This window comes from Emys orbicularis, chromosome 16, assembly GCF_028017835.1.
Source record: "Emys orbicularis isolate rEmyOrb1 chromosome 16, rEmyOrb1.hap1, whole genome shotgun sequence".
NCBI lineage: Eukaryota > Metazoa > Chordata > Testudines > Emydidae > Emys > Emys orbicularis.
The window spans coordinates 11,347,679-11,363,704 of NC_088698.1; positions in this window are offsets into that span (position 1 = coordinate 11,347,679).

Here is a 16,026-nt window from a genome sequence, read left to right on the forward strand (position 1 = left end):
CCATGAGAGAATGCTCCTTGTAGGCCTTGATGTGATGATTCCTGTGAGTGTGTGAAGATGCCCAAAGCATCTGACCTCTGCTGAGCTGCAAAACTCCACTGAACCTGCTGATAGGACTAAGGTGGGTCCTCCTCGATCTGGAATGTCTGCTATGACAACATCTGCTCCCTTTCTTCTCAGGAACATTTACAATTGCTATGTTTTCTCTATGGCTTCCAGATCTAGGACCTAGTATAACTGGGCATGTTGACCCTGAAGATAGTGTTGGTCACCACTGTTTGCTTTTCAAAGCTGAGTTCAACAAACACACTTCACTAACTGTTAAAGCCTGAATTCATGCACCTGTGTGGATGAAGGATGGGATAAACAGCCATGAGGAGAGAGAGGTGTCTGCTGAGAAAGTGGGGTTCAAAGCTAGAGAAGTTCAGCAGGAGAGCGATTCAGGATAAAGACTAAATTGAGGGAGTTGCTGTGTCAGTAGGTAGGGGTTGCCTTGCTGCAGGAGACCTTAAGAGATGCTAGAGGAGACAAGCTGTTCTTGATTGGGGTGTCTCCTCAAAATGGAGTCACCCAGTGTTAAGGAGGGTGGGGGATGACAGTGTCCCCTCTCCGTACTGTGTATTAAGCACATTGTAAATGGTTTGTAAAACACTTTGAGAACTTTGTATTAAAGACAGTCTATTAATATAAGTCTTTATCTTGGACTGTTACAGAATAAACTGGTTATTTGGGAAAGGTCACCAGGCTGCATGTCTTCAGTTGTAATCTATATATTGATTCCATCTCATTAATAATACAGAGTGTGCAAGAAGTGGCTGATATAAATCCACGTGCTCTGGGGAGTTGCAGAAACTGTGTTTCAGAGTTGCCATAACAGGTCCCAGAGTTGTTACCCATAAGTGAGCGCCAGGGCTTCTACCGGGACTGCAGTTAGATATATTCTAGCTAACACCCAATGATCTTCCCCCAAAATGTCTAAGTCCATTAGAAACATCTCAGAGTATCCTGGACCCCACTGGCCTTCCCTTTCTTATTCTGAAACTTCCTGAAATGCAGAGTGGGGATGGAAGCAGGCAGAGGATGAATCTGCTTGTGGGATGGAGATCTAGCATCCTCTGTCCTCCTTGACCTTTAAGCAGTTCCACTCCAGAGATGGGCGGCCAGAACACTGGTGCTCAGCAGCCTAAGCCCTCAGCCAGGCCTGCAGGAGCTGACATCATGTGCTTCACCTTTTCACTGTGTCTGCTCAGGGCCTCAGGAGGATGGGTCAACACAAACTGGCTCTGACCTTCCTGTGACTCAATTCCATATCTGCCTGCATTTAGGCACATTAAAAATGAGTCTTTATGGCATTAGCCTGGAAGTTGGAAAGGTGAATAGGGGAGGCTGAAGTCTCTCTTAGCTCCCCAACTTCATTCCTGGGGGGTTTCAAGAAAAGCTCATCTCCAAACAGACCCAACTGGTTCTGAGTGTGGTGTTACCAACTGCATTCATGGTCTAACCTTTCATAGCTGACTTCAAGATCTATGACCTGATCTTTTCATCTTCAAGAGGCTTTACAGATAGTACCTAATTACTCCTCAGGCCATCCTTGTTTAGGAGGTAAGGGGCTGGATTGGATTTGTATTAGGAAGAGCTGGGTGAATAAACTGCAATGAACAATTTACGTAATGAATTTATACTTTTTTTTTCTATCTGCAAACATATCTAAGAATTAGCAAATGTATTTGCTATTTGAAATTACTGACAAATGTCTCCAGTGGAAAAATTCCTGGTTTGAGGGTAGTTTGTGAACTGTGAAATACTTTCCATTCAAAATTTGCAATTTATGCTGTGTGGTCTGTTTCTATAAGTCATGTGGTATTGTTTCTGTTCCCTGACTGGATGACTTATGTAACTAACCAAACCGGTGCAAAATGTGAAATTTACAAGTGAATATACTATTAAAAATTAATTTTTCATGAGGATTTGTGGCAGTTAAATATTCATGGGCAGTGAATGTGAAGGGATGTGAATATGGTTAAATCAAAATTCACTTTCAAGTTTGAATTAATATTTGTGAATGTTTTCTTCACTATTGGCTAATATCTATTATTCTTATCCTCATTTACAGAAGGAGAAACTGAGGTACATAGACACTAAGTGACTTGTTCAAGTCCCAGAAAGGGTCAAAGGCACAAAGAGGTTAAGTGAGTTGCTCACAGTGAGTTAGTGACAGAGCTGGGAATATAGCACAGGGACCCAGTGAGAGGAAGAAGGCAGACCTGGAGCAATTTTGTGATGGGAGTTCTGTTCTGTGCGTCCCTCATAATACCTTCTGACCCCCATCTATGCAGCTAAAGTAATGGGTTTAAAAGTCAGGTTGTAATATAATAGTGCTCTATCCTTGTTATAATGCAGTTTGATCTTTCCTGTATAGCTAGAACTAAACCATGTAATAACCATGTCACCAAGCCATATTAGAACTTTGTTTTTTAATATGAGTCTGTTACATGCATATAACACTATTTGGTCGTAATGTAAGATCAAATGATGTTAAAACATGATCTCCTGACACAGCTAGTTTGGCTCTAGACTAAGGCTACATCTACGCCAGAAGTGCTGCTGTTTCTCTGTAGCACTTCTGGTGAAGATGCTCTAAGCTGACGAGAGAGAGATCTCCTATCAGATTAATTACTCCACCTCCCACGAGAGATGGTAGCTATGTTGGTGGGAGAGCTGCTCTGGATTAGTCACACCCTTGGGCGCTCTAAGTTATACCGAAGGAAGTTCTAGTATAGACAAAGTGTAAGGGCATGCCTACAGTAAAAATTATGTCGACCGAAGTTATGTCGACATATAGCCACTGCAGTAATTAAATCGCTTTTGCATGTCTACACTACGCTCCTTTGCCCATCCTGCCGAGCATCCATCCCTCTCTATCTCCAGTCAATTGCTTCTGATCATTGTGTGTGTGTGTGGGAAGATCAGCTTGGGGATCAGGTACCAGATTCCACAACTGGGTGGTGTCCCTGGCAGCTGATACTTGGATCCTTTTGAGCAGACCAACCCAAAAAGGTCAGAGAGAGCACTCATCAGCATTTGATGGGCTGGCAGCTCAAGGAAAGAGGAATCCCAGAAGGACTGCAGTGTGGTATGACATAATGCAAATGTCTTCCTCATAACAGCAGGTTAGGGCTGAAAAAGGAAGTGCTAGCAAGTGTAGTGGTTACAGCACAGGAGATCTAAGTTCTGCTCCTTGCTCTACCACTGTCTTGCTGGTACACACATCTTTGTGTCTCCATTTTCCATGCAGAGCTAAGAATACTTGTCCACCTCACAGGGGTGTTTGAGGCTTAATTAAAGATTGTCAAGGACTTTGAGATCCTTGAATCAAGGGTGTGCTCTGAGTGCAGTGTAGTAGTAGTATTAACACTGAGAGAGCAGAAGGTCGAAAATGGAATTTTTTTCTTGTGCCAGAGTCACCTTGGTGGGCTGAAGGTGTGCTTCCAGGGTGGGAAGAATTGGTTTGGATTTAGAGGCCCTGTTATTATTTTAAGTCCCAGGTATATTGGGGGGCTGACAAATATCTTGATCTTTACCTTTATCTTGTTCCAATGTAAGTACATTTTATCCCAAAATAACCCCATGATTGAACATACAAAACAATCTGGCTAAAATTAAAACTGCCTTTTAAAGCCTCCATCTGCTGTTGCCTGAAGCTTTTTGTTCTGTTTCTCATTTTGCAAGGTCACTGAGTCAGAAGAGCACATTCTTCAGGCACATTGGCTTCTGCACAGACTTTCATTTTAAGGGCTGGGAAGTCCTCTCAGCTTCTGGTCCCTTTCTCATCTCTCCCCTCCCACCCTTTCCCCTTGAGCTCAGGGCCCTCAGATCAATGACAAGTCTGTCCTGACCTTTACACTTAGGAATAAAAGCAGATCCTGCTTAGCAGCTCACATGTTACTGCTGCTCATTAGCCTTTCAAGCTAGTCACTAATTAACAGGAAGCTTCTTCAGGTGAAAGAGGATGTGATGTCTTATGATTTCTTTTTTAAAACAGGCACAACACCCATTTTTCCTTTGCCCCCTTTCTGTTATAGTGGCAGAGCTGAGAGAGCATCTGCCTAGGCTGCAGAAGGCCTGTACTTGTTGGCTTATCAGCTGGAACTGCCAAAGATGTTGCTCAGAGCATCTTCAAAGCCCTTCCCCTTTATCCTGACATGTGGAAGGTGTGTTTGAGAGGCCATGGTCTAGTGGTTAGAGCAGAGGGCTGGGAGTCAGGACTCCCGGGTTCTATTTCTGCTGTTTCACTGACTGAAAACATGGTCCTGGGCTCGTCACTTTGGCAAAAATGTTTTAATAGGGCTGAGCATCCTAAATGCCAATTCAAGTGAATGGGAGGTATGTATGCTCAGCATGTCTGAAATCAGTTTCAAGGTGTTTAAAGCTGGGCTTTCAATAACTGAGACATCTAAAATTAGAGATCACCTTGATGATTTGAGCCTAAACTGTTGAGCCCCATGTTTGTCTGTGTGTAAAATAGGAATAATAGTAATACTTTACTCACTGGTATATATTGAAGGGGTAGCCATATAAAGCACCCTCTTGGATAGCCTTGTCTTCTATTAAACATAGAAAAGTTGTGTCATAGTGAGAGATTTAAGCAGGAATGGAGGGGCAGCAGACTTCTCATTAGCAGCCCTCAAGCTGCAGTTCTGCATAGCTGATTCCAAACTAGTTAATTCACTTAGGGAGAAGGCCAGGATACTAGTTGCCGTAGTGTAGGATTGTTCACGGTTCCCTGTATGGGAACTTTGCAACTTATCTCATCTAAGTTTAGTCTATGTACATACACTGTATAAAATACATATTTAATACCTGCCTCAGAGGGGTGTTAGAAGGGTGTTAGAAGGCTCTGAAGTTAAATGCAAGTTATTAATTAATTATGTGGAATTCCAAAATTGTTCATCTTCACACAGCCTCCATCAGCAATTGGCAGCCCTTTAACCTCTTGCTATCTGTAAGGCTGGAGTAGAGCACTTCAGTGATGCTACAGGGAGAACTCCCACAGACCCAGTATGTTGTAATGTCCTTAGAAATTCCCATCTAGAACAAGCTCCTCAGATAGCACTGGGCTTGTCAATGCCTGCTGGTGGGACAGGACCCTGAGACCTTGGTCAGTGCCAAGGGGATACCAGGGCAGGCCAGATGCAATTGCTAAAGTTAATGAAGTGTCCAACAAAGGAGCCTCCAGGCTTTATTTCAAAGGACAACTCATGGGGATAAATTCCAAAGAAGCTCTGGCTGCCTGTCCAGGAAGACAGCTTTTGTACGAGATCCCCTGATGTAGAACTCCTTGGTATCAATACATCACCCATTGGTTCAGGAGAGAAAACAGAGATATCAGCCATGGTAACAGGTTGAGATTCTTGAATCAAGGGCAAATGTTAAGTTAACAATTATTTTCAGGAGGGCTGAGCACCCCAACCTAGAGAGGAAGGCTGGGTGGTTAGGTGCTAGCCTGGGGTTCAGTTCCCTGCTCTACCACAGACTTCCTGTGTGACCCCGGGCAAATCACTTAAGGCTAGATTCAAAAAGGGTCTTTGGTGCCTAACTGCCTTTTTAGGCAACTAAACCCAATATTTAGATGGCACTGACATTCAGAGAATCACTACTTCAGGAGAGGATTCGTGGGAGAGAATTCCAAATGGAGATAGGCAGCTCCCTCCAGCCTGTCAGGCACCAAAGGCCCAGATCAATGTGAGTTAGGTGCCTAAATACCTTGTGGATCTAGGCTCTATGTCCTACCCCTTTCCTTTGCATTTAACTCCAGGCTGGCTTAGGTGGCTCCCCGCTCAGCTTGCTGGCTTCTGAGAATCCCTTTCTTAGGCTCCTAATTCTTCCCATACAATGCATGGGGGGAGCCTGAGTGCCTAACTCAGGGCTGTGAATTCCACTGGGTGGCAGGGTATCTAGGAGTTAGGCGTTGCCCTCAGTTCCCCATATGCCCATATGTAAAATGGGGATAATAGCACTTCCATACCTCACAGGGTGTTGTGAGGGTAAATAAAAAATATTCAGATTGTGAGATGCTTGGGTAGTGTGCTAATGTGGCCCATATAATTAAGTACCTAATATATTGATAGATTGCCCTGTCCCTTCTCCATCACGTTTGGGTTGGAATTAAGGGGCTCAGTCTTCTGAAGCAGGGAATGCACAGATTCTTTCCCCCTGCTTCCCTCCCACAAACTCCCATATGGATATTAGTAGGGGGTCCTAACATATTGTAGAATGGATCTGCTGGTATCACTGAAAGATGGACAATCCTCTCTTAGCTCTGTGTCAAGCCTCTGCAGCCCAGAGTCAGTGATATCTTCCACACAACACTGCTTCTCTCCCTAACGAGGAAGGCAATGAAAACTATTTGCCTGTGCATCCGTCATTAAGGCAACTCGGGGGTGATGGCACAAGGACAGGCATTGAGGGATGACTTTATATAATCTGTGCTTGCTACATGGGGTTTGGCAGGGCAGCAGCAGCAGCAACCTTTGACGGGGAGGAGGGGAGCTGCAGTGGATTGGCTGTGTAGGGATGGGACTCTGATTGGCAGCTGGAGGGTCTCAGCTTGTGCTGGTGTCAGCTTGGTGCCAAGAGTATGCCATTCACTGACTAGTTGGGGTGCACAGATCTGAATTTCATGGCTGACCCTCTCCGACAGAGAGTTGCCCATCTGTCTGTTTCTGCTTTGATCAAATTCTGGTTGCAACATCCCACTGACCACAACAAATGAGAGCCGCTGGGAAAGAGAGTGGGGTGCAGTATGTGAATGAAGCATCAAGAGAGGACATCAGCACGCATTTTTCCTTGCTGCTGAGCTGATTGAGTAGCTCATGGGGACACATGTCAGAACCCAATTGGGTCCAGCACAGAGGAAACAATTTTCTGGGGGCATCTGCTGTAATTAGCTTGGAGACAGAGAGCTCCGGAGATGTCTGACCCATTTTTGAGGGCTTGTGGGTTTTTTGTGTGTTTAATATCAGTTTTTCAAGATGTGTTTGCACTTGAGTCAAAGGGGTTGGAAATAGCTGTCCCTTTTCTAGCTTTGCACCTCACAGGGATAGGAACAAACTAAAAAAGTCTTGTTGCCTTTGCTTGACTTACTCCACCAGCAGCCCCAAGGGGATGGAGTTTGAACGGCACTTGGGATGACTGCTGCTGCTGCTGGCTGGTCCTACACCAGGGTCTCCAGTGATGGACACAGCAGCCTCCTTGGAGACCTAGATGCCCTCTCCCACAGAGAGGTAATTGAGAGGTGATAGACCCAAGTTATCAATCCCATGCCACCTAAGCTGGAGCCTCCAGAGTACCTTGTGAAACCCAAACAGTTGGTGCTATGTGACTGAGGAGTTCCAACCCCATCACTACACGTGTATTGCTTGAAGGGCCATATTCATCCTTGGTATAAATCCAATGCCTTCATCAGGGATGAATTTGCCCCAATATCTCCAGACATAACCAGTTTCCATCAAGTCAACTAATGCCTCAGATTCAGTTTCTTCTCTCTTACACCACAGGGGGCATCTGTTTTCACTTTCCAACTGTCCTGGCAGAGCTCACTTTTCCACATTTCAGCATGTGCTTTTTGCACATTAGCACTAATGGCTGCCTGTGTCTCAATTCAAGCAACCTGTCAAGCAAACTCTCTGTTTGACACAACCAAAGAGAACCATCTTCTACAGTACAACCCAGGCTCTACAGCAGGGGTTCTCAAACTGGGGGTCGGAACACCTCAGGGGGTCGTGAGGTTATTACATGGGGGGTTGCGAGCTGTCAACCTCCACCCCAAACCCTGCTTTGCCTTCAGCATTTATAATAGTGTTAAATATATAAAAAAGTGTTTTTAATTTATAAGGTGGCGTCTCACTCAGAGACTTGCTATGTGAAAGGGGTCACCAGTAAAAAAGTTTGAGAGCCACTGCTCTACGGTTAGGATGGGAAATCCAAATCAAGAGTCTATTTTGTGGATCAGATTCATTTCAAACCCAGTATACACAGGTGGATCAAGAATCTAACCCAGAGCCAATGAAGGTTTTTCTTTGTCTGTGAATCACATAGGTGGCAAAGTTTCCACCCAGCACTGCCACAGGAGCTGGCATTTCACATAGTGTGGCTCCTCTTACACTGTTATCTCAGTCTCTTGAGAATGTGGCAGGTGAGTTATACATTGGACACTTGCTGGTGCATTAACGGGGCTAGCAGAAGACTTGTCTACTTATATGGTCCCCAACACCACAGCTTCCAAGCACCAAATGCCAAACCTCTTCCAGAACACATAGGGGTGACCCTATTTTGGCAGGGTGGTAATGAATGTTGAAGGTTTATATGGGAGTGAGGAATTGGTTGGCTCAAATAACTGATTATTTCCAGACATGCTGGCATTGAGTTTTTCTACACTAGAGACTTACCTCCAGAAGCAGATTGATTGTTCCCTCTAACTCACCCCCCATCCCAACACAAAACTCCCTCAGTTGTGTGTTGCTCATGGCAGAAGTTGGAGTAGCTACACTAGGGTGCCATTTTTAATGTTTTTTTAAAGTGTAGGGTATTTGGTAGGAAAGTGTAATATGATGGTTTTGAGCGTAGGCTGGCCTCCACTGAAACACTGTCAACCTCAACACTCCCTTAACTTGTTTGAAAAAACCTACCACATTACTCTGTATAAAACCCTGATCCCTGGGTGAGCACCTATACTTTATTATATAAAGATACCCAGTATTCCCAGCCCCAAGCATTCAAAATTCATGAATTAGGTAATAAAAATGAATGTGATTGGCTTAAAAATCATGAGATTTTTAACATTTTAAACATTTGGGGTTCTCTTTGTTTGCCTTCTGGTTTCTGAACCTTTAGGGTACATATAGGGCACAACTTCAAGCATTTCTCCACAAACATAAGGGCTAAAGGCTTACTTTTTCTTTTAAATGAAAGTCAAGAAACTCATGAATTCACATTATGACGGGACCTGGGGCTTCAAGGAAAAGAAAAACCAATTTTGCATGACTCGCAATAAAATCACAAGAGCTGACAACACTGAATACCACATTACTCTCCAGACAGTGAATATTATACCTTTCCACACAGGAACCACAGTGTCCTACGTGTAAAATATCCTGCAGTCGAAGGATACTTTAAAGTTCAAATTCAATTTTTTAATAATTGTCTTATCATCTGCTCTTCTACAGGTGAATGTGTTTAGAGGCTAGGGCACAGGTAACTTTGGATTAAACAATAGAGTTAAGGCTCTGTATGTAAATGGGGCTCACTTTCTGGCTGTCAGTGCCTGATACTATGTAACTAATATCCAGCCTGATGTTTCCTTTATTATTATTCATAAGCTTCCTTTCCTAACAGCAATCAGACTCTTCAGGCTGTGCTGTTCTGGGGATTATCACTCTTGCTGGGTGTTTAAAGTCGCTCCACCTCAAGTCCTCTGCCTGTGACAAGCGCCCGAGGCTAATCACCACAAAATGTGATGCCTGTCATGTCTTCTTGCTTAAGTACGTGAGGCAGACCTGTCATTCACTAAAAGCCTTTACATCTGTTATTACATGGTAATCCTCATACAGCAGGCTTCCATGTAAGGAATCAGTGGAGCCCAGCAATCTATGGCTCAGTCTTAGTTTGCATAATTCCCACAATGCAAGGCAGCTCGCTCTCCTTGCTGAAATCATTAATAAGCAATAAGAGCATTATATAAGTAGTAGCATCTTTTTTTAAAAGTATGATCATATCAAATGCTCTTATAATTAGAACAAAGACAAAGAGTTGGGCTGAGGGAGGGAGTGGATGATGCTTTAAACTGAACCCCACCATGATGTGAGTGGGTTGCTCTGTATGTGATACCTGTCAGGGATGCAGTCTGATGTGTAAGGAGGGAAGTAGATAATTAAATTATTAATTATGTTTGTTCTGATGGAGCAATGTTGACCATCATAAATAACATTACACACTTATACCTCTCTAGCCCATTTATACCTCATTTAGCTCACCCCATTAGAAGAAGCCTGAGAAGATACATAGGCCTCATGATGTGCCCTGACAGCCATCAATTCAGGACTGTGTTGGATAAAGCAGGGGAAATTGTTCCAATGTTGAGAACTCCCTCATGTTTTCACATTTAAATTAGGGTGACTGCCAGTTGGAGTGTTCCATCTGATTGCAGCTACACTGCTATTGCTTGGCAAGAGACATGGCCGCTCAGGTACCCAGCTCCCAAATTGTAACTGAGATCAGATGTGAGAGACTTGCAGATATTTCTCCAGGAAGAGGCTATGTGACTGGGTTTGAAGAAGCAGTACCTACTGGTAAATGAGAGCCAGGGGAAAGTATGGTTAATGGATGTAACTAATAGGCTGATTACTTCTGAATAGGAGAGATTTAAAAAGTCACCTGTCAGAATTGGTTTCCCTCTAACTCTGCAGCAGCCCTCAGAGATTAGCATCTTCCTGATGTGCCCCCTCACTCACATGCATGAACACGGGGAGGTTGGGTGGCGGGAGGCAGCTGCACTGACACTATGAGGTTGCAGGAGCATGATGGCAATTTAGCAGAGCGATTAAATGATTGCAAACATTTATTAATAGCTTTGCTGCTGCAGCAGCTCCTCTGGGGAAATCTTGCTCCCTCAGGGATGCTCTCATCTCCTGCTCGCTTCCTTCCAGGGCTTCAGGATTTGGAGATGCAGCTGTGGGCCGGATTTCAACTTAAAGCATTAGACTTATATAAAATAGCACACCACCCCACAGCACACAATTGCCCAGAAAGAAAATGCCCAACTGTGAGAAAGAAACAAGCAGGAGATTTCCAAGGAAAAAAAGGAAATGAATTTTTTCCAGATATTGTTTGAGCATCCCTTCCTTCCTGGGGCACAGTGGCTATTCACTCCAGTCCATGGTCCAGTGGTTCCCTAGGGCCTGGCTTAAGTGGACTAGCTTCAACAGCAGGGTCAGACATATTTGTCATGCTGTGCAGAAAAATCAGTGAAAGGCAGAGCAGTATTAAAACAGAAATTGAGAGGATCTGTTAAAAGAACCCTGCAGAGCAGTCAAACTTCACAAGAGCTGGCTCTCCCACTGTTGTGGTGGCTGCTTTCCCTTTCTTCAACATCAGAAGGGGGCAGAGGTTCTACAACAAAGAGTGAGGGAGGGACTCGCTCAGCAGGTGATCACCTTAAGTTTGGAGGCTGAGCCTGATGAGCAGCAGGTCAGTGCTGTCCAAGGTATAGTTGAGATGGCTGTGACGGGTTGGATCACAGAAACCCCCTTGGAGCTGCCAACTGATGTGCCAAGACTACTTCTGCCCCTGCTTTCCTGCCCTGGCAGCTTAGGACTTCAGTGCCCTGCCTGGTTTGAGCCAGACCCACTAGCCTGCTGCAAACTCAGACCCAGGGTCTGAACCACGTCCCCTAACAGCTGTAGGCTTAACTGAAAGAAACTTACAGAAGTGTTCCCGCCTTTAACACTCGGATGTCCAACTCCCAATGGAGCCAAACCCCAAATAAATCTGTTTTAGCCTGTATAAAGCTTATACAGGGTAAACTCATAAATTGTTCGCCCTCTATAACACTGATAGATATGCACAGCTGTTCTCCCCCCCCCCCAGGTATTAATACATACTCTGCGTTAATTAATGAGTAAAATGTGATTTTATTAAATACAGAAAGTAGGATTTAAGTGGTTCCAAGTAGTAACAGACAGAACAAAGTGAATTACCAAGCAAAATAAAATAGAACACGCAAGTCTATGTCTAAGAAACAGAATACAGATAAAAACCTCACCCAGTAAGCTTCCTTTTACAGACTAGTCTCCTTCTAGTCTGGGTCCAGCAATCACTCACATCCCCTGTAGTTACTGTCCTTTGTTCCAGTTCCTTTTAGGTATCCTTGGGGGTGGAGAGGCTATCTCTTTAGCCAGCTGAAGACAAAATGAAGGGGTCTCCCAGGGGTTTAAATAGACTTTCTCTTGTGGGTGGAGATCCCCCCTCCTCTCTCCAATGCAAAGTCTAGCTACAAAATGGAGTTTTGGAGTCACCTGGGCAAGTCACATGTCCATGCATGACTGAGTTCCTTACCAACCCAGATGTGGATTGGCATTTCCAAGTTCCTTGTTGGCTTAAGGGCTTCTTGATTGGGCACTTACTGAGAATGGTCTTTTCTCAGGAAGCTGACCAACTGTTTCACTAAAACCTACTTAGAATCAAACAAGTATGCTGCCGATATTCATAACTTTGAATACAAAAAATGATACATGCATACAAATAGGATTAATTGATTCAGTAGATCATAACCTTTACATAGAAATGTTACATGGCATATGTAGCATAAAACATATTCCAGTTGTGTCGTATATATACATTCATAAGCATATTTCCATAACGCCTTATGGGGGGCACCGTCACAATGGCTTTACCTTTTTGCAGCTTATTTGAGACATCTCTACTCCACTGGAGCTGATCATGGCGACTGACTGGTGTGAGACTGCAATCGGAGGATGAAAATACTAAGCAATTGCACACTCTGTTGCCTGCCCCGGAATCCCTATGCAGAGGGGAAAAACTAGTTCCTTACAAATCTTCCTAACTAGATCTAGGCCCTAAAACAAGTTAAAGTGGCACTGGACAGCATATAGGGAATAAAATCTTTCTGTCAGGCACCAACAGCAGCAGGTACAAATGTTTGGGCCCCTATGATTGTTGTAAATCAGACCCAGAAGGAAGGCCAAAACACAACTGGAACTCCAGACCGGTCAGCCTCATCTCAGTCCCTGGAAAAATCATGGAGCGGGTCCTCAAGGAAACAATTTTGAAGCACTTGGAGAAGAAGGTGATCAGGAACAGTCAACATGGGTTCACCAAGGGCAAGTCATGCCTGACCAACCTGATTGCCTTCTATGATGAGATAACTGGCTCTGTGTATATGGGGAAAGCAGTGGATGTGATATATCTTGACTTTAGCAAAGCTTTTGATACAGTCTCCCACAATATTCTTGCCAGCAAGTTAAAAAAGTGTGGATTGGATGAATGGACTATAAGGTGGATAGAAAGCTGGCTAGATTGTCGGGCTCAATGGGTAGTGATCAACTGTTCGATGTCTAGTTGGCAGCTGGTATCTAGGGGTCAGTCCTGGGGCCAGTTTTGTTCAAAATCTTTATTAATGATCTGGATGATGGGATAGATTGCACCCTCAGCAAGTTCGCGGATGACACTAAGCTGTGGGGAGAGGTAGATACGCTGGAGGGTAGGGATAGGGTCCAAAGTGACCTAGACAAATTGGAGGATTGGGCCAAAAGAAATCTGATGAGGTTCAACAAGGACAAGTGCAGAGTCCTGCACTTAGGACGGAAGAATCCCATGCACTGCTACAGGCTGGGGACCGACTGGCTAAGCAGCAGTTCTGCAGAAAAGGACCTGGGGATTACAGTGGATGAGAAGCTGGATATGAGTCAGCGGTGTGCCCTTGTTGCCAAGAAGGCTAATGGCATATTGGGCTGCATTAGTAGGAGCATTGCCAGCAGATCGAGGGAAGTGATTATTCCCCTCTATTTGGCACTGGTGAGGGCACATCTGGAGTATTGTGTCCAGTTTTGGGCCCCCACTACAGAAAGGATGTGGAAAAATTGGAAAGAGTCCAGCAGAGGGCAATGAAAATGATCAGGGGGCTGGGGCACATGACTTACGAGGAGAGGCTGAGGAAACTGGGCTTCTTTAGTCTGCAGAAGAGATGAGTGAGGGGGGATTTGATAGCAGCCTTCCAAAGGGGGATTCCAAAGAGGATGGAGCTCAGCTTTTCTCAGTGGTGGCAGATGACAGAACAAGGAGCAATGGTCTCAAGTTGCAGTGGGGGAGGTCTAGGTTGGATATTAGGAACACTATTTCACTAGGAGGGTGGTGAAGCACTGGAATGGGTTACCTAGGGAGGTGGTGGAATCTCCATCCTTAGAGGTTTTTAATGCCCGGCTTGACAAAGACCTGGCTGGGATGATTTGGACTAGATGACCTCCTGAGGTCTCTTCCAACCCTAATCTTCTATGATTCTATGATGGAGCCTGCCAAGGGGGTCTGGCTATCTTTCTACTCCTAGACCATGTGCTTGGAAAGATCACAGCAGGTCTAGTCACATTGAGGCAGAACTGAGAAAGTATGTGATCTGAAAGGGTGGATGTGCCCTCTACAGGAATCCACACTGGGGCTTTTGAAACAATGTGGTATACAGCACTAGAAATCTTGGTGTAAGGACACAATGCGGCACTGGCTCCCAGTGTATGGACTAAGTAGTCTAACAGGCCGGCGGTTTTTGTGGCCTTGTAGAGCCATGCTCTTCCAGGGACTACAGTAAGTCACCTCTGCCCTCCCACCCCCGATCTGCAAGCCAGCGTGCCATTGCCCAACTGTAGTCCACTCTGACCCTGGAGAATTAATTCTTTAATTTTATTCCTCCACTCCTTGCTTTTCTGGCACAGGGGAAGTCACCAGAGACTGTGGTGACCCATGGGTAGATAAGGGAGGAGGTCACCATGCCCTGAGTGTTCATCACAGGCAGGAGACGGCATGGATATCTGGAAGGGGTGGGGGAGAAGTGCCTTGCCACAGGTGGGGAGGGAACTAGAAGGGGACCCACAAGTGTCAGTCCCATAAAGAACAGTCCTGCCAATAGGTCTCTTCCATTGCTGATTTCTCAGCTGGAGACCTGACAGCCCAGGCCTTTCTGATGGCAGCAGCCCCATTGCTCCAGCTGCTCCTTGAAGGCTACATTTCCTCTCTTGGAAATGACTGTTTTGTTCAACCAGCGTCTTTAATATCTGAGGTTGTTCTGCGTAACCACAGGAGGATGTAGGAACCTTGCAGTCTTGGGACAGAGATGAGCATGCCCCCTGGGGGTTTGCGATTGAGCTGTCAGTGGCCAGAGAGGCCAAACTGCAAAAGACCAGTCTGTTCAGAGCTGGTCTTTACATGTGTTTAGAGCACTGTTTTTTTTTTATCCACACCTTTCCAGTAACATAGAGCTCCCCATGCTGAGTCTTATGCCTCCCCAATAGCCCATCAGGATCCTGCTGCCAGCCCATCTTCTTGATAATTAAAAAGAGAGATTACTGTACCTGCTGGGGCTTGACCCACCAGTGCTGACTGCCAGCTGCCTCTGCTTGCTGCCCAATGGTCAGAATGAGGACTGTGGCCTGAGCACTTCCTCCTCTCAGGCCAAATGCTCTTCTTCCTTACGTTGGCCCAACCCCATTGGAATCATGGGAGGTTGCACCATCGTAAACAAGAGAAGAATTCAGTCCCTTGTGTTTTGTCATTCTGCCCGGTGTGAAGTTAAGCGCATGCCACCTTTGTGGGCTGTACTTCCCTGGAGTTCTTTGCAAACTGGCAGCTGTAGTAAAACTGGCAGTTGCATTAGCTGAAAAGCATGTGGTTCTGCCACAGTGATGTTCAGAGACCCATGTGTACTTAGGGTTCTATTTGTACCCAGCCCATTCTTCTTGACTGGGGCAGGTCAGCGGCACTGCAGTAAGTGTTGAATAAGCTGAAAATAGGATAGAAGAGATTAGGTGAGAAGCTGGGGTATCCAGCTCCTTTAGAGGGGTGGTTTATCTAGTGCTTAATGCAGGGAATTGGCAATTAGGACTCCTAGCTTTTTCCCAGTTCTTCTGACTTGCTGTCTGACCACATGAAAGTCACTTCCCCTTTTTGTGCCTCAGTTTCCCCATCTGTAAATGGGGATAATAGTTGTCTTTCCCATAGGGTGTTGTGATGCTTAAATTCAGCATTCTGAGAGTCCTGTACATCAGGCACTAGAGATGTGCAGAGCTTTATTTTTATGTGCCCTATATTTTCTCCATTGTGTTGTCCTCACTCTTTAAGGCAAAGAATATTTGCATGGAGACAGCCAGCCAGATTGTGAGCTGATGTAAATCTGCATTACTTCACTGAAGTCAGTGGAGCTACACTGATTTACATGAGCTGAGGATCAGTCCCAAAATCTTTGGG